We start from the raw sequence: 24,638 nt of genomic DNA, 5'->3' as shown, positions 1-24,638 counted from the left end.
AGGTCAAGTAGTCAGGTTTCACCTTTGAAAACTTGTAATATCTATACTTATTCATCTACCTGAGACGTACATCTTGATTCCGTAGGGCGTAGGTTCGAATCCGGTCTGGGGCTTGCACCTCCAACTTTTCAGTTGTGTGCATTTTAAGAAATATCACGTGTCTCAAACGGTGAAGGAAAACATCGCGCGTAAACCTGCACATCAGATAACTTTCTTAATTATCTGCGTGTGTGAAGTCTGCCAATCCGCATTGGGCCAGCGTGGTAGACTATTAGCCTAACTCCTCTCATTCTGAGAAAAGACTCGAGCTCAGCAGTGAGCCGAATATGGGTTAATGATGATGAGTCATCTACCTGTGATGAAACAATTTATTACATACCACACGGATAACAGAAAAAATACAAAGTATTTACAAAAATGCACAATAATCGGTCTTATTTACAATTCATGACCACTACCACCTAATGAAAAATCTAATACAAAAAATTAAATATAGGGCTATTCAGACGTAATAGAGAAAAGGAAATAAAAACTACACATAACCTAAGAAAATTAAGAAAATTATTAAATAAATATTATATCTAAGTATTAGATATATTTAGATATAATATTTATTATTAAGTATTACCTAATTATTATATCTAAACATTTATTATAAAGAGGTTTCTTAAGATATTAATTTATCTTTCATCGTTTGCGAAAAGTGATATTTATTTATTTTTATATATTTGGAAGCTGGTGTTACAACCCCTAAGCTGTAGTCGTCAATATCGTAACATTATCACCCTGAGCTCATCAACCCACGTTGGAGCGTCGTGGTGGTCTATATCCATTAATCTATATGCAGAGAGGTTGAGCCGTTAAAATAGGATTATAATGAAAAAAAAATGTTGGTTGTGTATTTGTGTACAGTGTACAAAACTGTTTAATAATTTAGCAGTAAATAGTAATAAGTCTGCGTTTTACTTCCGTGGGAAAGTTCTGCGGAAAAGTTATTGTTGTTTTCCCCAAGTTTATGCCGCGGTTAACTTAAGAATTGTCGATGGTTGAAATTATTCTAAAAGTTTGTGTTTCTAAAGATTACAGTAACAAGAAAATGGTCCGACTATTTGAAGTGAAAAGATTCAAGAAAATTGGGTATTTGGTCTTTTAGCTTTCATCATTATCAACCGATATTCGGCTCACTGCTGAGCTCAAGTCTCCTCTCAGGATGAGAGAACTTAGGCCAATAGTCCACCACGCTAGCCCAATGCAGATTGGCAGACTTAACACACGAACCAGAGAATTAAGAAAATTCTCTGGTACGCAGGTTTCCTCACGATGTTTTTCCTTTACCGTTTGAGACACGTGATATCAATTTCTTTAAATGCACACAACTGAAAAGTTGGAGGTGCATACCCGGGCCGGATTCAAACCCACACCGGAAGCGGAGGCACTGATCATATCCACTGGGCTATCGCAAGTCTTTTTTGGCTTTAAAGTATACATATTGTATAAATCACAGTATTTTTTTGGCAAACGTGTTCTAGAGTGGAGTCCACGTACCTGCAAGCATAGTGTAGAACGCCCTCCAGCTAGATGGTCTGACGACATAAAGAAGGTAGTGAAGGGAAGTGGCTGGATGAGGAAGGCGGTTGTGTGTAGTGGCTAACAATGTTTACAAAATAAAAACTATAACACACTAGCGGATGCCCGTGACTTCGTCCTTTGGAATTTAGTTTTTCACAAATCCCTCGGGCAACCATGGATTTTCCGGGATGAAAAGTAACCTATGTGTTAATCCAGAATAAAATCTTTTTCCATTTCGAATTTCAGTCAAATCGCTTCAGTAGCCGCAGCGTAAAAGAGGAACAAACATATTTACATATTTTCACACTTACACACAAACTTTCGCCTTTATAATATTAGTAGCAGAGTAAAATCTATTTACATTCCAAATTTCAGCCAAATCGCTTCAGTAGCCGCAGCGTAAAAAAGGAACAAACAAACTTACACACTTTCACACTTACACACAAACTTTCGCCTTTATAATATTAGTAGCAGAGTAAAATCTATTTACATTCCAAATTTCAGCCAAATCGTTTTAGTAGCCGCAGCGTAAAAGAGGAACAAACATACTTACACGCTTACACACAAACTTTCGTCTTCATAATATTAGTAGGATAGCAGGATTACACTATTAAAAAATTATGAAAAATATCCCGCCCTCCCATTGTGCCCAAGTAACCGGTAGTCAGGACTCCAGGGTGAGGAACCCCATCACAATACTCACCGTCTCAAGAACCACTGCCTTCTGTGTCCGACCCTTGACCCTTCCAACAGTCAAGCGAAAGCTTCTTAAGGTTAAACAAGATTTTACTATTACGAAGTAACTGGAACGATTTATAAAGATGCTTATAGGAGTTTCTTGCTGATTTCTTCAAAGTTCAAAAGACTTGAGCAGTACCTAAGTGTACTTAAAATAAACGAATTCGAATTAGAAAACTTTTCCATGGAATCTGCTTTCTGAACCTGTTTTAGTAATTAGAAGTTAGAGTGATTACAGTAATACTTGACTTTTGACAGCTTTTGTTATTTAAATCTTTGTATAATAATGAAAATAGAATATTAGTCATTAAAACGTAATAAATCTGAAAATATAATATATTTTTTTTTGTAATAAGAAGAAAGGCTTCTTTTGACTATGTATCGTTTAGATCCTAAGGATGTGAAAGATAACTAATGCGAGTAAAAATGGGTTGATGTTCATCCTTAACATCACCTATTTATGACTAATAACCCTGACCTAAATATATTCCGAGAGCCGTGGTTGCCCAGTGGATATGACCACTGCCTCCGCCTCCAGAGGGCGTAAGTTCGAATCCAGTCTGGGGCATGCACTTCCAACTTTTCAGGTATCGGTGTCTCAAACGGTGAAGGAAAAATATCGTGAGGAAACCTGAGAATTTCCTTAATTCTCTACGTGTGTGAGTCCAATTCGCGTTGGGCCAGCATGGTGGACTAGCCTAACCCTTCTCATTCTGAGCGGAGACTCGTGCTGAGCATGAGCCGAATATGGGTTGATAATGATGATGAAATATAATCATGTGTTAGTACAATAAATGTTATTCTCCAAACAAAACGGATTTTATTAGCTAAGAGATTTCGAAAATAGATTTTATGATGTATACTGTGTTGTTGGTGTAGATAATATTTTCACAGCAAAAACTTTATTACTTGTCTAGTTTATGACTAGATAATTCACTGAATATCATGTTAAGCAAATAATATTTCGAGAAAGTTTAATTATTCTCAACTTGGCAGAATTTTGAACGGCCTCCGTGGCGCAGTGGTATGCGCGGTGGATTTACAAGACGGAGGTCCTGGGTTCGATCCCCGGCTGGGCCGATTGAGATTTTCTTAATTGGTCTAGGTCTGGCTGGTGGGAGGCTTCCGCCGTGGCTAGTTACCACCCTATCGGCAAAGACGTACCGCCAAGCGATTTAGCGTTCCGGTACGATGCCGTGTAGAAACCGAAAGGGGTGTGGATTTTCATCCTCCTCCTACCAAGTTAGCCCGCCATCCATCTTAGATTGCATCATCACTTACCATCAGGTGAAATTGTAGTCAAGGGCTAACTTGTAAAGAATAAAAAAAAAAAAATTTCAAACATTGTTCTGAAACGTATTCTATTATTTTGTAACAAAATTTTGCGTTTTTTTTAATCTTTTGAAGTTAACAGAATGCATAAAACAATAGGTACATTAGTTGCACTATTGGGGTGTTTTCTACGCTTTGGGAATCTTTTGGTTGGAAATGTTGTTCCTAACTCTGAAAATCTGAAACCCCCCCAAGGTCGTATAAGCTCCCCACTAGAACAACAAGGCAATTTAACTCATAGAAGACATGATTTTCAAAAATTCTTTCACCGTGCTCTTTCAGAAATGTTACCTATGGGAAATACCGTCGACATACGGCGAGTATAATATTAATCTCTAAGATAGACTGAAACGAGTCTAAAATCTATTCTTAAGATAAAATGTTTGTACTAAAAATAGTACTTTTATTTCGAAAAATGATGAACGGACCGTAAAGATCAGTTAAAAAAAAATATTAATGATATTATTCATAGTTACGTTGGTGAACTGTTAGCTTATGTGGCTTCGAATCACACTAGGTACAAAATACTGAGCTTTTTTTCTTAATTTTCAGTAAAATTTCTTACAAGAAAAAAACTTTAATAACGGAAATTTCCCTTCAAAATTTCTTTATTAGTTGGGAAGATGATTGGTAACATCGTTCAAATATCGATAAACAATTCTTATTCACATTATTTCCCTGAGCCTGCTATTCTGCATTGATGCAGCGTGGTGGGTCTTAGCTCCAAATCCCCTCCCTTATAAGAAGGGAGGCATGGCCCAGTAGTGGGTCGTAGAAATAACCTAACCTGACCTCACCGATGATAGGAATATTAATCAATTCGTCATTCAATACAATTCAACAAAGAAAACTGACAAAGTTAAATTACCCTGCAAACAATAGAGAGTTCTGCAAAACTGTAAAGTTATGAATACCTAGCTAGTCTAATGAATAATTGAAAATAACAAAGTTCAACTTCGAAAGACATACAAAACTAAGCTAAAGTGTTATTCAATATTACGTCGATCAATCTTTCGGCGAAACGTTGAAGAAGCCAAGGAACAAAGATAAAGTGCCAAAGATATATAGTCGTGGTATGAGCGAACTAAAGCTACTGTTACACATGCTCATTTCAAGCACGAAAGCATTCTACTATTGAGCAGTTGCTACTTATTAGCATGTGTATCGCAACATTGCTAATAATGAGCATGCTTATTTCGAGTTTGCTTAAAAATCAACAGTCGTGCGATTTATGAGCATGCTACTTGCTGCGCGGGTGGAAGGGGGCGTGCTTTAAGCGCGTTTGAATAGGTTTACTTATTGAGTATACTAGTCGATCAGCATTGCTATTCTGTATTCTCTTAACCTTCATCTCTCCCTGTCTAACACGATACTATAGACATAGAGCGATAGATACAAATTAGCATGTGTAATTGGAATGTTTGCTTTGAGCATGTTTATTCAAGAGTATATTATTTAATAAATAAATAAATTAAACAAATAAAAAAACCCGACTGCATAAATTATACAAAAACTGAAAAGAAAAAAAACAAGCTCAGTCCAGAAGTGTAGAAAGCAATTAGAAAACAGTCGGGACCTATTATACTGAATAGAATGATTTTCGTCTTAATTTTTTTACAGGTCCCGACTGTTTTCTAATTGCTTTCTACACTTCTGGACTGAGCTTGTTTTTTTTCTTTTCAGTTTTTGTATAATTTATGCAGTCGGGTTTTTTTATTTGTTTAATTAATTTATTTATTTCACACCTTTTTAGTTACGATAGATGGTGAATTTCGGATTTATTTGTTGGTTACATGTTACAAAGTACGATAATGTATACCTTGGTCCAAACGAGGTTAAGTAAATATTCAAAAAGATCTACGGAACCCTCGGTGGGCGAATCTGACTCGCACTTGTCCAATTTTTATAATCAATATATTTAGTTATATTTTAGGTGTTTTATAACTTCACTTCATAAACCTCGCACCTTATAGTCATCCGCCTCGCGTATTTTGTATAGACAATTAATAAATAACATTTTTCTAATTATAGTTTTTTTTAACATAGCTATGATATACCATTTTGAATTCCTTACAAAAAGCCCTTGATTTTAATACCCATGTTGCAATAGTAAAAAAAAGATTTTTTTTTTACCTCGAGTCTATAGCGTCTCACAGTCGTCTTGTTGTTTTTTTTTAATTTCACCTATCTAAGAACACTTGGGTTATTAAGACAAATCTAATGATATCTTAATTACGTAAATCCGTCCAGCGGTTTGGAAGATATGAGGTAATAAAGAATATTACATACATACATACATACATACATACATACATACATACATACATACATACATACATACATACAAGATACGCGCGAAAAACATAACCCTTCTTGCAGTCGGGTAAAAATACCAAGCTTATTGCTAGCAAATGTAAAGTAATGATAAGCATGCTCGTATGGAGCATACTTAATAGCACGTTTTTAACACGCTATTTAAGAGCATGTGTAACAGTACCTTTACTTCTACTTACTTCTGTAAGCTTTCAGTTTGTCGTTCAATAGTCAATAATCAATATTCATTTATTTCAATTAGGCTAAGTTTACAAGCACTTTCGAAAGGTCAGGTATTAATATTATAAAATAATGGTCATAATAATAAGTCGAGAAACATAAAATTAATGATGTATGTATGTTTAGATGTTTGTTACTTTTTATCGCCGCTACTACTGAAGCGATTTGGCTAAAATTTGGAATGTAAATACGTTTTATTCTGGATTAACACATAAACTTTTTATCCCGCAAAAATCCATGGATTCCCGAAATTTTCGAAAACCTATAAATTATATTGATGGTATGAATGTTTGTTACTCTTTCACGCCCTGACTACTGAACCGAATCACCTGAAATTTGAAGTAGAGATAGATTATAGTTTAGATTAACACATAGGCTACTTTTTATTCCGGAAAAAATCCATGGTTCCCACGGGATTTGTAAAAAACTGAATTCCACGCAGATGAAGTCGCGGGCGTCCGTTAGTTCTAAATATTCCAAGTTCTCGAAATTAGCAAGGTCAAGTTTGCGATTAGACTTTGATTTGAGCTCGTTGATCGATCGATCGGACTGTAATATTAAGGAACGTTCGTAGGCAAGTAATTCAGTATTATGCCTTTTCGGCACAGACTGCCGTTTCGATATTAAAACTGGTCCGATTTTAATCTGTAAGGGAATTATTCATGATGCAATATTAGGCAAGATTATTTTGAGATCTGGTTGCTTTAGTTACAGAGCTCGGTTGATTTTAAATTAAATTATTAATTTAAACTCTAGCTTTTTCCCCTAGTTCGTGCTGCGTAGTTCGTAGAACTGTGTAATGAGCATGGGTGTTTTCCAGTGTCTGTGTGTATTTATACATTATATAAGTATTTATATGTAGTATATAAATGTATATGAATATTATAATATCAACTATCTTAGCATCCATAACACAAGCTACTCTGTATGCTTACTTTGGGGCTAAATAGTGATGTGTATTGTTGAAGTATATTTACTTATTATTTATTAAAAAAAAAAAAAACTGTCATCCAGGAACCTCCTGTATACTCGTACTATCTATACTAATAATATAAATGAGAAAAAAAGTCTGTCTGTCTGTCTGTTACTTTTCATAGCTAAACGGCAGAACCGATCAAGATGAATTTTGGTATAATAGTAAATGGGACCTTGGAGGAAATCAATGGCTACTTTTTACCCCTGAAATAAAAATAGAAGGGTAAAAGTTTGCATGGAAAGTCCTTCTGTTTTAGAGTTACAATTTAAAAAAATTGTTCATAAATCATGAAAAATATACGAAATATTTAATTCAAGAACTTTTATAATTTAACCCCTAAAGTAGTGAAATAGGGGTTGAAAGTTTACATTGATTTCCACGCGGACGTAGTCGCGGGCGTCCGCTAGTATACTAATATTATTAAGTGGTAAAGTTTGTGTTATCTCTTGATATATTGAACCGAATTTGAAGATTCTTTTACCACTAGAAACCACGTTATTTGTACAATATTTTATACGTAATCTCGCGGGAACGAGAACTACGTGGGCGAAATCGCGGGTGGTCGGAGATAAAAAATACAAGAGATTTTAGATTGCTCGTCGCATGGATTGATTTATCTCGGCTATGTTTATCATAAACTGAATACGTGTGATATTGTTTCAGGATATTCGAGTTATTAAAGTAAGTATATTGAATGTTAGTAAAACATTACATTACTTAACTGCATCATTCTTTGACTATATTTTGCTTCTATCCTGTATAAACCTGCTACTAATTGTATCTACTATTTTTATACTCCTACTCGTTGGTCTTGTGGCTTTGGAACACAAATACTGCTTTCAAATGTCCTGGGTTCAAATACTGCGTTAGGCATTTATTTCTTCTAATCCCCTTTCTTTGAAAATCACGTAAAGCCGGGTCATCAAACTCAAACATTATCACCCCAAAACCACCAACTTCGAGCAATGTGGTGGGTCTAAACTCCATATCTACATCCTCATAAATAATGTAATATAAGTATTTATGCAAGTACATAATCCCTAAATAAAATAAAAAAATCGTTTGAAAACGCTTGGAAAAACCGAAATTCTAATTAATGTGTTTTACGTAGTTATCAATTCGGTGTCCGCATCCTTATCATGTGAAGATTTTAATTGCGCAGTTAAAATGAATGAGAACGAATAATTACGATTAGAAAAAAAATACTATCAGCTAGAGTCTATGACCTGTTTGTACTTTAATTAAAGCTTGAACAACTGCGATAAAAAGTAATGCTGTTCGCACATTAGGCCGCTAAACCGTACCTGTTGTATGGTAATAATATTGTATGGTAATCATCAATGGTGGAATATGAGTTGAAACCGATGGTAATCATCATCATTATCAATCCATATTCGGCTCACTGCTGAGCCCGAGTCTCCTCTCAGAATGAGAGGTGTTAGGCCAATAGTCCACTATGTTGGCCCAAAGCGGATTAGCAGACTTCACACACGCAGATTAAGAAAGTTCTCTGATATGCAGGTTCGAGACACGTGATATTTAATTTCTTAAAATACACATAACTGAAAAGTTGGAGGTGTATACCCGGACCGGATTCGAACCCACACCCCCCGGAATAGGAGTCAGAGGTCATACCCATTGGGCTATCACGTCCACATTGATATATATTGTATGGTAATACGAAGACGGTGAAATCCTGTGGCCATAAAAAAGTAGAGCCATAAAATCTACCTGCAATAAAAAAAGGAGTTTCAAAGAATTCATAAGCTTGAAGAATATGTTAGTAAAGATCAATTTGCCAAAAAAAAAACAGTATAATTTTTTTTTTTTATAAATTTATTTATTATAACTTAACCATAATTGCGAATTTGATTAATAATCTTTTAGATTATTTTAACGAGTATATATTACATTTGTAATTAGCTATTGTGACAGATAACAAACATATTTTATTCTTATCATACCTAAAAGAACAAAAAATATAATACTATAACTAATAATATTATGTTTTGTTATGTCAGCCACTAACGATAATACACGATAGTTTTATCGGACGTCAAGCCGTTGGCACTGTAGGCATGTGGGCTTATCGGATGATGAATGGCTAGCTTTACAGTGAAGACGGGGTTCACTGTAAAGCTAGCCAAAAACTTGATAGGTATAAGAATTCACTATGATAGATAATCATTGAACCTTATTAAAATAATAATGCGCATTATCTAATTTCAGGGAATCTTGCCAAACAAATTCTAAACTCCCAAGTTATACAAAGTCGGTCTTATCAACTATATGAATTCTTAAAGATAAGCTTGTATAAAATAGTTGGAGTGGAAAAACAATATAACGAGATGCTTCATAACAGTTTGTTGATTTTAAAGTTGTATGATGAAGTACAAAATACTTAATTAACTTAATATTTCTTATTTATTTTAACTTTTTTATAGAAAACTAGCGGAGCCCCGCGACTTCGTTCGCGTGGTTCCAGTTTTTCACAAATCCCACGAGAGCCATGGATTTTTCCGGCATTAAAAGTAGCCTATGTGTTAATCCTGAATGAAATCTATTTCCATTCCAAATTTCAGCCAACTAGCTTCAGTAGCCGCAGCGTAAAGGAGGAACAAACACAGTCACACAAACTTTCGCCTTTATAATATTAGTGTGAGAATAACAGTATCCAACATAATCTATACTAATATTGAAAAGAGGTAATCTCTGGATCTACGAAACCGATTTTGAAAATTCTTTTACCATTACAAACGTTAATTGTGACATAGGCTATATTTTATCCCCGTATTCTAAAGGTTCTCTAATCATCAATCTCATAACCTTTCAGTTATGTGCATTAAAGAAAATCACCGTGAGAAAATCATACCTGAGAATTTTCTCAATCATCATCGTGTATGCAGTCTGCTAATCCGCATTGGGCCAGATGTTGGCCTAACCCCTCTCATTCTGAGAGTGTTACGGGAATGGTAACTACGTGGATGAAACTATAATCATCATCATCATCATCACCATCATCATTATCAGCCGATGGACGTCCACTGCTGGACATAGGCGGGGGGTCGACCAACACTGCGGTTTCCGGTGTCGCCATACCAGCACCTTGGGACCCCAACGTCCATCGACTCTTCGAACTATGTGACCTGCCCATTGCCACTTCAACTTCGCGACTCGCTGAGCTATGTCCGTGATTTTGGTTCGTCTGCGGATCTCCTCATTTCTTATTAGCTGGAATTTTTCTATTCACCAAACCATCTTCAGAATAAAAACTACCTATCAGATTTCCAATAGTTATTGTAACTATCGCAAGACGTGTCGTATCCATATGGCAACCTCCTTAACATTAACCGATAACTTAATATATAAGTGGTCGCTAATTCCATGATACCCTATTCATGGCGATCCTATTGATGTTAGTGTCCGGATTAGCGCGATAACGAGATATTAATAATGGCGGCGTGATAGGACTGCGTTAGTGATTAGCTGACTCAAACGCGCATCAAATATTAAACGATACTCATACTATGTACTGTGGAACTTTGTTTGCGCCGAATTTTCCGTTTAATATTGGAAATTTTGAGTAATTAATTGCTTGTATGTACGAACTAGTTAATGCCCGCGACTCTCGTGGTCGATCCATCACTGGACTTTGTAAATAATGATAATGATGATACCTTAACATAAGCTAAGTTATTCTAATCATGCCCACGTTTACGCAAAAATACTGGCTGCATTTCCGCGTTGGACAACCAGGCTGATTCTTTGAAAAATAAGCCAGCTCTTCTGTCACCAGTCGTTTATTTATTTAGCGTTTAGATCTACAATTAAATAAAAATGTGAGCCGTCAAGGGACGCCTGGCAGATGTGAAACATTGACATTATTTTGTAAAAGTAATATGCAGAAAAAAAGAACACACATTGTGATAGGAACTAAATATTTCATAATGATACGGAGTAGGTATACACTATAGGTATCCGAGCTCAGTGTAGCGAGAGAGATGGGTTAACGCCGGATCGAGTGGGATTGCACAGTCGAATCGCATGGCGACGCGTCGCCACGCCGTACACACTAGTGCATTTAAACTGTATATATACCATCTTATAGAATGCGTCGCCACGCCAGAAATCGGTTTTACGTGCGGCTATAGATATTTCACATCGAAAGAAGTGCTAATGTCTTTCTCCTAGATATTCCGCCTAGATAACATTAATTCGATAAACAGCAGGTGTTCAGTGTGTCTGGCAAATTTAAGCTTCGGATAGGCGGACTCCATTTCCGAAACATTTCATTTATCGCATCAAATTTCCATGACAGATGGTCTATTCACAGATTCGCAGTGCCAATTAAACGTCACGTAATACTCCTATGTGTGTCCATCAAAGGCCTATATGGGGCTATTTCGGCGTTGATTTAATAAATTGAATTCTTCATACTTTATACTATAGTGGTGTTTTTTAGGGTTCCATTGTCTACTAGGAACCCTTATACTTTTGTCGTGTCCGTCTGTCCGTCCGTCCGCGGTTTAGCGCAGATACTATTACTACCAGAAAACTGTAAATTGGCATAAATATGTACATTAAAAATGTAGGTAAACAAAGTCGTAAAGTAAAATCTTGAAAATATATATTTTTAAGCGTACCTCTCCTACATGTAATGTGGGGATGATTTTTTTTACTTAGTTATTTCATAGTCATCATCATCATCATATCAGCCAATGGACATCCACTGCAGGACATAGGCCTTTTGTAAGGACTTCCAAACATCACGATTATGAGCCACCTGCATCCATCGAATCCAATTTTCGAAGCGAATTTCATAGTGCGGGGTATCATTGGATAGGATTTTAAAAGATATCAGGGGTCTTATTTCAATATATTTCGATTTTGGGATCCGTTTGTAAAATATAAAGTGTTTAAAAGCGAATTTTTAAAAATGTTTTCTTTCCGTTTAATAAATGGTTTAGGATGTGTTAGGAGTTATATTTTATATGTTAGGACTGACTCCGTGGAGCTATTAAGGTTTTCATTTCAACTATTAAGGTTCAGTAGTAAGACTTTTGCCTTCGATTCGGAGAGTGTAGGTTCAAAACCGTTCCAGAGCTTGCACCTTCAACTTTTTAGTTATGTGAATTTTAAGAAATTAAATACCACGGGTCTCAAACGGTGAAGGAAAAACATCGTGAGAAAACCTGCATACCAAAGAATTTTCTTAATTCTCTGCGTGTGTGAAGTCTGCCAATCCGCATTGGGCCAGCGAGGTGGACTATTCGCGAAACCCCTCTTGTTCTGATATATCGCCGAATATGGGTTGATAATGTTGATGATAAAATTTAATAAAAAATATCCAAAATATTGCTTTACATAAACGTTTAAATATTCAAAAGATACCGATGAAAAAAGAAAATTATTTATTTATTCGAATTTTTTAAATGGACATCCACTGTGGCATGAAAGCGACAAATAATGTAATCATAAGTTAAGTTATACAAGGGATGTCGAGTTTAATATTGCTAATGGCGTATGCAATTTGATCATACAGACATACACAATACTACCTACATAGCAAATATTATGATCAAATGCATTAGCTGTTAACGAGTTGTTAGTCTCAAGGGCTTAAATAAATATGCAGAAAACATGTAGGGCAGATATTTTAATCCGTGACGCAAAAGTGATAATTATAAGTATAACGTGTGTATCTGTGTTTGTGTATTTGAAGATCTGTGTCTATGTGTGTCTGTCTATCTATGTTTCTGCGTGTCTGTGTAAATTTAATTTCATAAAATGCACACAACTGAAAAGTTGGAGGTGCATGTCCTGGACCGGATTCGAATCCACATTCCACACCCTCCGGAATTGGAGGCAGAGGTCATATCCACTGGGCTATCACGGTCCTTTTTATTTTTTAAATTTTATATTTTTAAATTTTTATATTCTTAAGTTTTTGATTTGGCTTTTATCTAGGTACAAACTGTGTCCTGCGGTTCCTCACAAGTTGTTTCAGTGAGAATCTATACTAATATTATAAAGCTGAAGAGTTTGTTTGTTTGTTTGTTTGTTTGTTTGATTGAACGCGATAATCTCAGGAACTACAGGTCCGATTTGAAAAATTCTTTTAGTGTTAGATAGCCCATTTATCGAGGAAGGTTATAGGCTATATATTATCCCCATATTCCTACGGGAACGGGAACCACGCGGGTGAAACCGCGCGACGTCAGCTAGTATAGCGATAAATCGTACATAGCTTTTGTACCATTTCAGACTATAATCTATATTTTCTATTTCTATCTAGATAAGTTCACCTTTTTGTAAAGTATTAGTAAAGGTGTACGCGGAAAATATCAAAATGATGTCAAGAACTTTTGTAAATAATTTTAGAACTCGTACAATTCTCAACATTAAACCATGTACTTTAACTTTATTGAGGAACATTCCTTTCATATTTAGGATAAATTTAATTGGAATTTCGGGATGTAGCCCAAATAGTTAAAATTTCAACATACCGGAATTCCACTAATAAATGTCACGGATCTTTGGCATAATAAATCTATATTCGGCATTAATTAATAAACTTGTATTGAATTACTTATGTCATCCGCCAAAACATATCTAATACATAACCATTCTCTTTTAAAATACCTACTATTAGTGTTTATTGTTGTATGTATTATTTTTTATTTGCTATGACACAGGAGACATTAGTGTTGTGGTTCTAAACAGAGAAGTCCCGGCTTCGATTTCCAGTTATGCCCCCGCTCAGTCAAGAGGTATGGGTAGAATAAACTTTCAAGTAAGCCTGCTTCTATCTTAGATTGCACCATCACATAACATCAGGTAAGAACGCAGTCAAGAAAATTCTTTATCCAAAGTTTGTCTGGAGATGCTTCAGTAATAAGGCGGCCTTTGCAAACTTTAAAGTTATAAGTTAGCAGGTCCCTGCAATTTCATCTACCTATATTTCTGATGATCAAGCCAAATAAGAAGTCAGATAAAAAAAATCCTCCAAATCTGACGGATAATCTGATGGAAAGAAGAAACGTTATATAAATCACATCTACACCGCAATATTTTATGAAAACAATGACACTGAATAGAAAAAGGCGTAGGATGTTAGATAAGTTTGTTTGTTTAGAAAGCGCAACGCGACCTGATTCTAACGGGACGACTACTACTCCATAACTGCGAAAGTATCGGACCACTGGGTCATAGAAAACATTACATACATTTAAAGTTTGTCTTAATACTGACAAAATAGTATGTTAACTAGAAATACTGTTCATGCTATTTATGAATATTTTTATACGTTATGCATCGTATAAAAATATTTTACTATGGATTTATACACAGGCTTTGTTATATAGATATCGGGTATAGGGATCTTTTCTAAAGAAGCATAACTCATACGATGGAATTTGAGAGCGTTATCTTTTTACTGGTTTTAATCTGGCAAATTATAGGCTGTAAAAGATAAGTAGTAGCGTTCCTAGGTTCTTCATAGGTTCATCCTAGAAAGAACTTACCTATTTCTACCGCCAAAATAAAACATATTTAACATAACAATTATTTGAATGGATGCATTTTATTTTATTTACACCACTTGCATTCTCAAGTTCACGCATTTACTAAGCCTCAGGTTGCCTTTGGAAAAAATTCTTAGCGATAATGCAGCCTTAAGTATTCTGTACTATACTTTTTATGTCTCATTATTTGTCTTTTCTTCTTACGTTGTACAAATAAAATGTTAATAAAAAAAATATTATAAATTGCAGCATCTTCGAGATAAATAATTTTAATATTCTATTCACGAGGTGGTAAGACAGCGCGTCTTACCACCTCGTGAATAGTGTGGGATGTTTTTCCACTTCACTTCTTATAACTGTATGAGAAAGTGATGAAAACAGGCTTATTTGTCGTATAATAGTTTATTTATCAGGCGAAACTAAAAGCTAAGTATGTCTACTTTTAGGCGTGTTGCTCTGTAACTCAGGGTGACACTGTGCTAAGTTTCCTATACCAACAAATAGTAATAATGGAAGAGACGCCGAAGTTGCTCTTTGTTTGTTTTCGATATTGACGTATTTTTATTGTGTTTTCATTATTAACCTACTACGATAATACGTCGAAAAAGTGATGATTGTAACTTTAGAGACGGATTTGTTTGTTGTAAATTGTATGAATTTGGACTTGGTCTAACATCTGATTAGGTTATGCTATTAGTTTGAATTGAAAAAAAAACTCTGTATATTACATACTACCCTACCCAGGACTCGACCCCAGTACCTCGTGATTGGAACAGGCAAGATACGTGCATAGTATGGGAGGGTTTGTCTCATAATCGTGGGATATTTTATTTCCCAGAATTTCCCATTACTCTTATTTTTCATTTGACAAAAATATCTAAAAGAGAAATAAGTTGACAAAATCAATTATATTTTTGTAAATAATAGGGCGGTTTGATTGTGTGAAAATAATATCAGCACCGCAAGATATTGTTTTTGAAATATCATTTTCATAATGATTTCAATCTGTAAAGGTCAACAAAAAGATTTTTATGTGAATTCTGAAAAAGGGTCATATTATATTTTAAGTAAAATAAAATGTATCTTTGATAATTTAGATCCTTGTAGTGTTTGTTACAATATAATCATTCATCATCATTATCAACCCATATGCGGCTCACTGAGCTCGTGTCTCCTCTCAGAATGAGAGTGGTTAGGTCAATAGTCCACCAATGCGGATTGGCATACTTCACACACGAAGAGAATTAAGAAATTTCTCTGGTATGCAGGTTCCCCCACGATATTTTCCTTCACCGTTTGAGACACGTGATTTAATTTCTTAAAATGCACACAACTGAAAAGTTGAAGGTGCCCCAGATCAAACTCGAACCCACACCCTCAGGAACCCTCCCACTGGGCTATCACGGCTCTTTTACTATAATTATTAACCCACATTTCAGCTAAAAAATTATTATTATTATCGTTTCCACTCACAAAAAATATAATTTTCCGCTTACCAAATGTCCTGACCTTTACAACTTACTAGCGGACGTCCGCGACTTCGTCCGCGTAAAAATCGAGGTCAACTTCCAACCCTTATTTCACATCCTTCTATTTATATTTTTGCAAGCTTAATAACGTATACCTAACTAGCGGACGCCCGCGACTTCGTCCGCGTAAAAATTGATGTAAACTTCTCTACCTCTACCTTACCCTACTCGTAAACCTACCCAACCCTACCCTACCCTACCCTACCCCTACCTTACTCCTACCCTACCGCTAACGCTAACCCTTCCCTCCCCCCACCTTACCCTACCCTAACCCTACCCGTAACCTATCCATACCCTATCCTACCCTACCCCTAATCTACCCCTACCCTACCCCTACCTTACTCCTACCCTACCGCTAACCCTAACCCTTCCCTACCCCTACCTTATCCCTACCCTAACCCTACCCTACCCGTACCCTACCCCTACCCTACCCTACCCCTATCCTACTCCTCCCCTACCCTAGACTTTCCATATCCTTCCCCTACCTCTACCTTGCCCCTACCCTACACTACCCCTACCTTATCCGTACCCTACCCTACCCTACCCTACACTTTCCCTAAATTACCCCTACCCTACCTCTATCCTACCCCTTCCCTACCTCTATCCTATCCCTACCCTCAGCAAAATTGGTCCAGCCTTTTGTGCGTGGTGCAATGACCAAAAGACTATAATTTCCCAAGCGACTTCTATGCTAATACTATAAAGAGGTAAAGTTTGTATGGTTGTCGGGGGTAATCTCTGGATCTACTGGACCGATTTGGAAAATTCTTTTACCAATAGAAAGCTACATTATTTGCGAGTGTCATAGGCTATGTTTGGTCCTCATATTCATACGGGAACGGGAACCACGTAATTGAAACCGCGGGGCGTCATATAGCGGCATTTCTGCGACTTTCAGAAATTTTGTATTATCTCCGAAACTATATAACTAATTAACATACTGTAAAGGGCAAATCTTATCTCTATAATATCCTTGTGATTATTAAATAATTTATTTTGATAAGGATTTAAGTTTAGTTGTGTAAATAATGACGTAAACCTTAGTTTAAAATTTAAATAATTTATTAAAGTACTAAAGGTACTAAAATATAAAAGATAGATATATGGTGTCGCGGACTTTTTTGTAGAACTTTTAAAGGTTCAAAAAGCCTCCATACATTTATTTCAGTTATACGCAATGGTTGAGGCAGCGCATGCGAAAAAGTAAGTTTTTCGGTCTGACCTGTAAGAGAAAACCCGCGATATCTCAGTAGTTATATATGATAGAAATATAAAATATAGCCTATAGCACTCCCCGATAACGTAGCATTCTACTGGTGAAAGAATTTTTAAAATCGGTCCAGTAGTTCCGAAGATTACCCCATTTCAAAAAATTGTTACAAACTTACAAACTTACAAACTTACAAACTTTACCTCTTTATAATATTAGTATAGATTACGGATTAAAAACTTTGCAAGTAAATAAAATCAAAAGTTACAAGCTCTTTATTAAACTCGTGAACAAAGTTTCATTTTCTACTTGTAGTGAAAGAAGCGAGACATTGGGATTGTAACAAGTTGTGTTACAGTTTTAATCTAGGACACCGAGTTTCAATCGGCGTTATTTTCTTTTGTAAAATCATGTATTTTTTAGGGTTCCGTATCTTCAAAGTAAAAAACGGATATATATTATATCATCACTTTGTTGTCCGTCTGTCTGCCTGTTTGTCTGTCTGTCCAGAACCTTTATTTCGGGAACGCATATTTCGACACTCTAATGGTGTTTCTTCTTCTTTCCCTTGACCTATAATTATTATGAATGTTGGCAAGTAACAACGTTATAGACCACAAATACTAGAAAAAGTATCAAACTATACATTTGTAATTAAATCATAAAAAACAGTCCATTTAAAGTTGAATTTCGGGAAATGCTCGACACTAATCTGCGCAATTCGCTTCCTGAACTTAAAAAAATAACACAACGTACGGAACCGTCGGTGGGCGAGACAGACTCGCATTTGTTCGGTTTTTATATATCAATAACCAGTGGCGTAACTACACTATATGAGGCCCGTGGCATATTTATTGGATAGGGCCCGACAAAAACCGCCACGTTGACTAAATTTTCATTTGAATGTTAGTTGGGAAGTTACTAAGAAACTCATGGTCTAGTGAACTGGGGCCCCTTTGAGCCGTGGGTCCGTGGCATTATGTCAGCCCTGCCAGTTTATAGTTACACCACTGTCTATAACTATTAAACTTGATAATCAAAACGTTATCTTGTTACAAAATTTTAATCTCAATTGTGTCGTTTTAACGCCATTAAAGAAGTTTGTGTGATCATTACTTTCCATCATTATCAGCCTATTTTGACGGCCCACTATTGGGCCAGGCCTCTCTCCTTATAGGAGAGGCCTATGAAACTGGAGTACTACCACGTAGCTCAAATGCGGCTAGGCATCATTACAACAACAATGTAAATACAACAAAGATAAACGAGATGTAATTAAAACGTTTTTTTTCTTTTAGCAATTGTTAGTATATTTTATTGCGTTTTTTAAATAATGTTACTGTAATTTCTAAATTAATTTAAATTCAAATTTGACGACATACAAAGTTACTCGTAAACGAAGAATTATAACAGTGCGTCCATAGATTTATATGTATCGACTTAAGAAACAGGTAGGTATGTCAAGAAGGTTCGATAAAACTTTTCTAAGACGATACTTTTCTAAACTAAACAAGAGTTGGAAAGTGTCTCAACTTTTACACTAAGTTTAATTTTCAACTTAAAGTGACAATTTTCAACCTGTCCACATAACGCTGTTTCGCTACAGGACATCGCAATTTGCGATATAAAATGCTCTGGAGTATTTTCTCTGAACTGAATCGATTTATTTTATGTTCCTTCGATAAAAGTGTAACATTTTTATACCTGATCTATCTACGAGATATCGTTGCAACAACTACAGCTATTGGTTAGGTTATTGCATTCGCAGAAAATAAAATTATATAAGTATCTGTTCTTTTATATTTTGTCTGAACTCCAGTGATAGAAAAGAAATAATAGAAGAAAGGAAGAAAAGATGATATCTTTAATAAATTATATTGCAAATTTTTGAACAATTATTCAGCCACTGCTAGATATAGACCTTTTGCATGGACTTCCGAACATAACGCTCTCATAGCGCCAGCATCGGCTCCCTGCAACCCGCTTCATGTCCTCGGTCCACCTAGTGAAGGGTCGACCAACACTACGCTTCCGGTGCGGGTTCACCATTTCAGCACCTCGGGACCCCAACATCCACCTGCCTGCCCATTGCCACTTCAACAGCGACTCGTTGAGCTATATCAGTGACTTTGTTTCGTCTGCGGATCTTCTCATTTCTAATTGGATCACGCAGAGAACTCCAAGCATAGCTCGCTCCATCGCCTTTAAGCCTTCTAATAAGGCCCATAGTTATTGCATGAAAATCAAACAGATAAGACAGATAAACATTAATACAAACTGTCCATCTATCGTCTTAGTCAATTACATATAGGCTTTATATAATATGTAAACAGCTTCTAAAGTAATTAATGCGCAAACATTCGGTTCTCATATTAAGGCCAGTGTAGTCTCAAGTCCCTGCTGAGACAAAGAGATTCAATATTTGCTCTTGAAGGCTAAGAGTTGTTTGCGAATATAAGACAGTCTGGGATTCCATTGCAAACATAATAATTGTGGGATAGACAGGTAATCAATCTACTGTTATGTAATCATAGCCTTCGAATATCTGGAATTATCTTGGAGGAGTCAATGAGATCTTTTCAAGGTCGTTCTGATGTAAGGTGACAATTTATACGATACTAATACTATAAAGAGGTAGAGTTTATGGTATTGTAGGAGGTAATCTCTGGAACTACTGAAATTGAATGAAGAATTCTTAAAATCGAAAATTCTTTTACCACTAGAAAGCCTTGTCAGTGAGTGTCATAGAATCACGATAGCTGGCGACGAGGTATACTTGGTCGATCTCTGCGTGATCGAATCAGAAAAGAGTAGATTTGCAAAAAAAAACAAATTTGTCGACATAACTATGAAATGAATGAAGAACCGGCAAGAAACTCAATAGTTGCTCTTTTAAAAAAAAAATCATACAGATTTATAATTTACAATTGATAACAACATTACAATTTAATATAGTTTTACTTCTTGTGCGAAGGTGGAAGCTGATCCAATGGTCTCCAAGCACCGTTATCATTAATTAACTCATCAATGGTGTAGTAACCTCTACTAAGTAAATGTTTTTAACACATTGCTTCGAGGTATGCATTAGCAGGTCCATCACAGTCTTGGGGATCTTGTTATAGAAGAGTACACCCAAATCTACAAAAGATTTTTGTACTCCTTGGAGTTTTTGCTTTTACCTTATCAAATATTTTATATACCTACTCATTATAAGTATTGAGATCCAACCCTACTGAGTTTTGGGACTTCATTTTGCTGGGAAACATACCGCGTGCAAAACTCGTCAGAGATATGAAAAGTCATTTTATTGGCAATAATGCTTGCATATCTCCAAAATTTTGTATCGATCAAATAAACAGATAACAGTGAGAACGTAATCTCACATAAGCGATAAGTAACAAATGTCAAACCGGTGATACGATACTACAGTGGTTGAGAGTATTACAATGCCGATTATAAGATCTAGCTAGTCTTAAGAGTGTGCAATATGTAATTTGGTAGTTACAAATGGTTCTGGATCTCAGATTCTGAAAAAGTTAGGAGCCTGATATTTGGGTAAATGATATTTCAAAGTGTTAGCTTCGTTATGACTATACAAAATACACAATTTGTAAAACTTTTCTCGATAGTTTATTTTTTTGAAAAATACATGTTTTGCTCACATTTTGCTTTCAATCTAAGGAAAAGCAAACTTATTTTCTTATTTTTTTGTTTTGTATAGAAAATTAGGTTGTTGTTTTCGTTATGATGTTTAATTTACTTGCAATTAGGTAAAAATGGTTTTGGCGCTCACGTCATAAAATTTGCGTCGCGCGTCAATCGCTTCGTGCTTTTCACTCACGTGAAAGTCATAGTTCGGCGTGTCGTTTGCGCTTCGAATTTTATCCATATCGTACCGACGCGCTGCGCGCTCTTAATATATTTTTTTACGTACTTCAAAAGAAATACAGGAACTCATTTAGAATTCAAGGTCACCGACATAGACAACGTGTTGCGAAGCTGAAGTGGCAATGAGCGGGGCACATAGTTCGAAGAGCCGAAGGACGTTGGGGTCTAAGGATGCTGGAATGGCGACCCCGCACTAGAAAGCGCAGTTGAACCACCACCAGAAGAACAGCAGAAAGTTGATCGACCCCCCATCAGGTGGACTGACGACATCACGCGTGCCCCAGGGATTCCCTACAAGAGGCCTATGTCCTGTAGTGGACGTTTATTGGCTGATAATTATGTAGAATTACTTTGTAATTTGTAAATAGACAGCCGCGTGGTACAGTGGGTGGGTGGGTGTTTAACCCTGAATTCTGCATTCACAGCCGTGGGTTTGATTCCCACAACTGGAAATATTTTTGTGTGAAGAACATGGATATTTTCCAGTGTGTGTGTGTGTGTGTGTGTATTTATAAATAATATAAGTATTTATATGTAGTATATAAATACGCTTACTTTGTGACTAAGTATAGTGATGTGTATATTGTGTAAGTATATTTATTTATTTGCAGTCAAATTGTCCATCTGTCGTCTGAAGGTATGACGTTGAAATCAATGCCAAATATTCATGTCTACATTTTCTCGGAGAATGAATGAATGAAAAAAAAACTAAAACTAAATCAACGCAGATACGACTATTTGTGTCATATTTTTACATCACATAGGGTACTTCCGTCCCATAGAATACTCATGAAATTTTGTAAAATATTGTAAATTTTTTGTAAATTTATATAAAGTATTATACTTGACGCACAACCAAAAGTTCTTATACAATCTCTTTCTTATCTTTTTAATATTGTAGCTTGCGTGGTAGACGTCACTTTGACATTAGATGTTTGACTTAAACGTAAGCTTTAATAGGCAATTAATGATGAATGATGGGATTTATAAACCCTCAAAAAATATTAATAAAAATAAATCCAGCCGCTTCCATCCTCTTTTTTTTTAAATATTCCATGCATTTCACTTTTCATAATAGTTCTGTACCCATTTGATCTACAATTTTATTTCAGGTGGATATTTCGTCATTTAAATGAAAATTAATTTTGCAGGTAAAGTTTTAGTATACATTTAAATACAGGTTCATTTTCCTGTTAAACATAATATTGTGTTTTTTTAATATTTAGAAAAAAAATATTGTTTTCTAAAAATTGCTTTCAAACCTTTATAAATCACTAAGCGTACGGTTTAATTACAATATCATTCATAGTTTTGACAATAAAATAATAACATCAATTAACTTACCATTCAAATTCAGCAATTAAACTTTTCAATAAAACAACACGAAACTTTTATGTTTATAAACCAAAATGTAATGTCGAAACTAAAATATTAAGTTCATAGAGTTATAATAACAAATAGCAACAGAACTGTAATAACGTTCCTTTTTTAAAACTTTTCGCAGCGTCAAGTTTTTTCTTAAATTTTCGCGCGTCGAGGCAAAGGTTCGTGCGTCGTGCAGCCACAACGATGGTTCGAAATGGACTGGCGTGCCGTCCGTACTGATACCATGGATTAATTTAATACATGTTTTTATTAATAGTAAGCATGGCATGTATTGTATTTTGTAGCGTAATATACATTTTTATCCAAATATTATCTACGGGATTTCTGTGTCAGTCTTAGAGATTTCATTGCAGTAAATATTACTTTATTAAAAATTGCAGATCCAACAGATGTAGTCAGTTGACGGTGAAAGGAAGTTGCGGTTAGGCTAGAGATTCTTAGTATGTACATGAAAACTGTAAATAAGGACGAGTTTAAATACGTATACGTACGTGTATGTATGCACGATATAGGATACCTCTCTTTCATGTAAAGTCGGGATGAATTGTTTTTAATCGTTTGGCGTGTGGTTGGATAGATTAAAAAAATATATTGATTCTATGGAAACATCATCTTTTAAAATTATCAACAACTTTGAAAATTTGAAAACTTAAAGATGATTTATTAGGTACTTGGAGAAAGAAAATTTCGTATAAAACCCGTTGAAAAATAGTTAGATAAAATTGTTCGGAGCAAAAACGACATATGTATGTATCGGTATTTCTGACATACAACTACGGAACCCCTAATAGTGCGTGGACCGACTCACACTAGGCCTATTTTTATTTAGGTATTTTATATAATAAACCTACCTAGTTGACTGCAAATCTTATGATAATATATCTTCGTTATTTATCTCAAGTGCATTGCCTATCAATATGTATGTAACTGAAATGAATCTCTCACTGCTGTTTGTAGATATATCTACCTAACTGTAGAATTTTTATTCAAGGCCAGGTTATTACTTGATTATTTTTTTCAATAAGAAACTAGTTTCTTATCATACCAGTTTCGTACCATCGTAACGGAAGTAAGAAACAATGTCAATGAAAAATCGAGAAAGGTATGAATGAAATGAAAAAAAGATGCCTTGCAAATTGCCTCAACCGTACAAGTCTGATCCAATTAAGGAAATATTATTCTTTGATTTGAATCTCATGATTTGTCATATGTAAGTCATGTAACTTGTAGATATCCCGGATTCTCCGAATCAGTGTGAAACGTATACCTTTCTATAAAATCTAGGTGGCTTCAACGCTTGGATTCGTTGAATATTTTCATATATTATTGTTATCAAAACGTGTTTTAATGAATTATTTATGGTATATTCCATTGCTATAGAGTTCAACTTGACAGAGCTCATTTAAACATTAGGTACATAAAATAATAGGACTGAGACCTTCTTATAAGTAAATATCTGTCTCAGATGGTCTTAAATTAGGGCAGCACGGTCTAAGCTCCATACCCCCTCTATCCTAATTTAGCCTTTCAAACTTGTTCATGCTGATAAATGCATTCAAAATTGTGCTAAAGTGGTCTTCTATTTACACGGCGAATACAGCTCGGCTGGGCAGCGTTAGGAAACTCCACGATATATTTTCGTCCGAAATTTCTCAGTGCTTGAAGACGAAAATCTTCGAACAGTGCGTGTTGCCAGTGATGACCTACGCGTGTTGCCAGTAATGATCTACGGATCCGAGACTTGATCGCTGACTATGGGCCTTATTAGAAGGCTTTAAGTCACTCAGTGGGCGATGGAGCGAGCTATGCTTGGAATTTCTCTGCGTGATTGAATCAGGAATGACGAGATCCGCAGACGAACCAATGTCACTGACATAGCTCAACGAGTCGCGAAGCTGAAGTGGCATTGGGGAGGCGAATAAGGTCGAAGAGCC

The 24,638-nt window shown here is 35.6% G+C and overlaps 1 protein-coding gene across 2 annotated transcripts in view; it reads right to left on the bottom strand.

The window, feature by feature from the left end:
- Positions 1-22,912, bottom strand: part of LOC112049965 (neuropeptide Y receptor type 2) — a 68,508-nt gene extending 45,596 nt beyond the window's left edge. For both annotated transcript variants that reach the window (XM_052885896.1, XM_024088040.2), the window contains exon 1: positions 22,663-22,912. The gene's annotated coding sequence lies outside the window, so the exon portion shown is untranslated. The remainder of the gene's footprint in view (positions 1-22,662) is intronic.
- Between the last annotated feature and the right edge of the window lie 1,726 nt (positions 22,913-24,638).

This window comes from Bicyclus anynana, chromosome 15, assembly GCF_947172395.1.
Source record: "Bicyclus anynana chromosome 15, ilBicAnyn1.1, whole genome shotgun sequence".
NCBI classification, from domain to species: Eukaryota; Metazoa; Arthropoda; class Insecta; order Lepidoptera; family Nymphalidae; genus Bicyclus; species Bicyclus anynana.
Note: the sequence above shows the minus strand (reverse complement) of the source record. Positions and strands in the feature narration are given on the sequence as shown.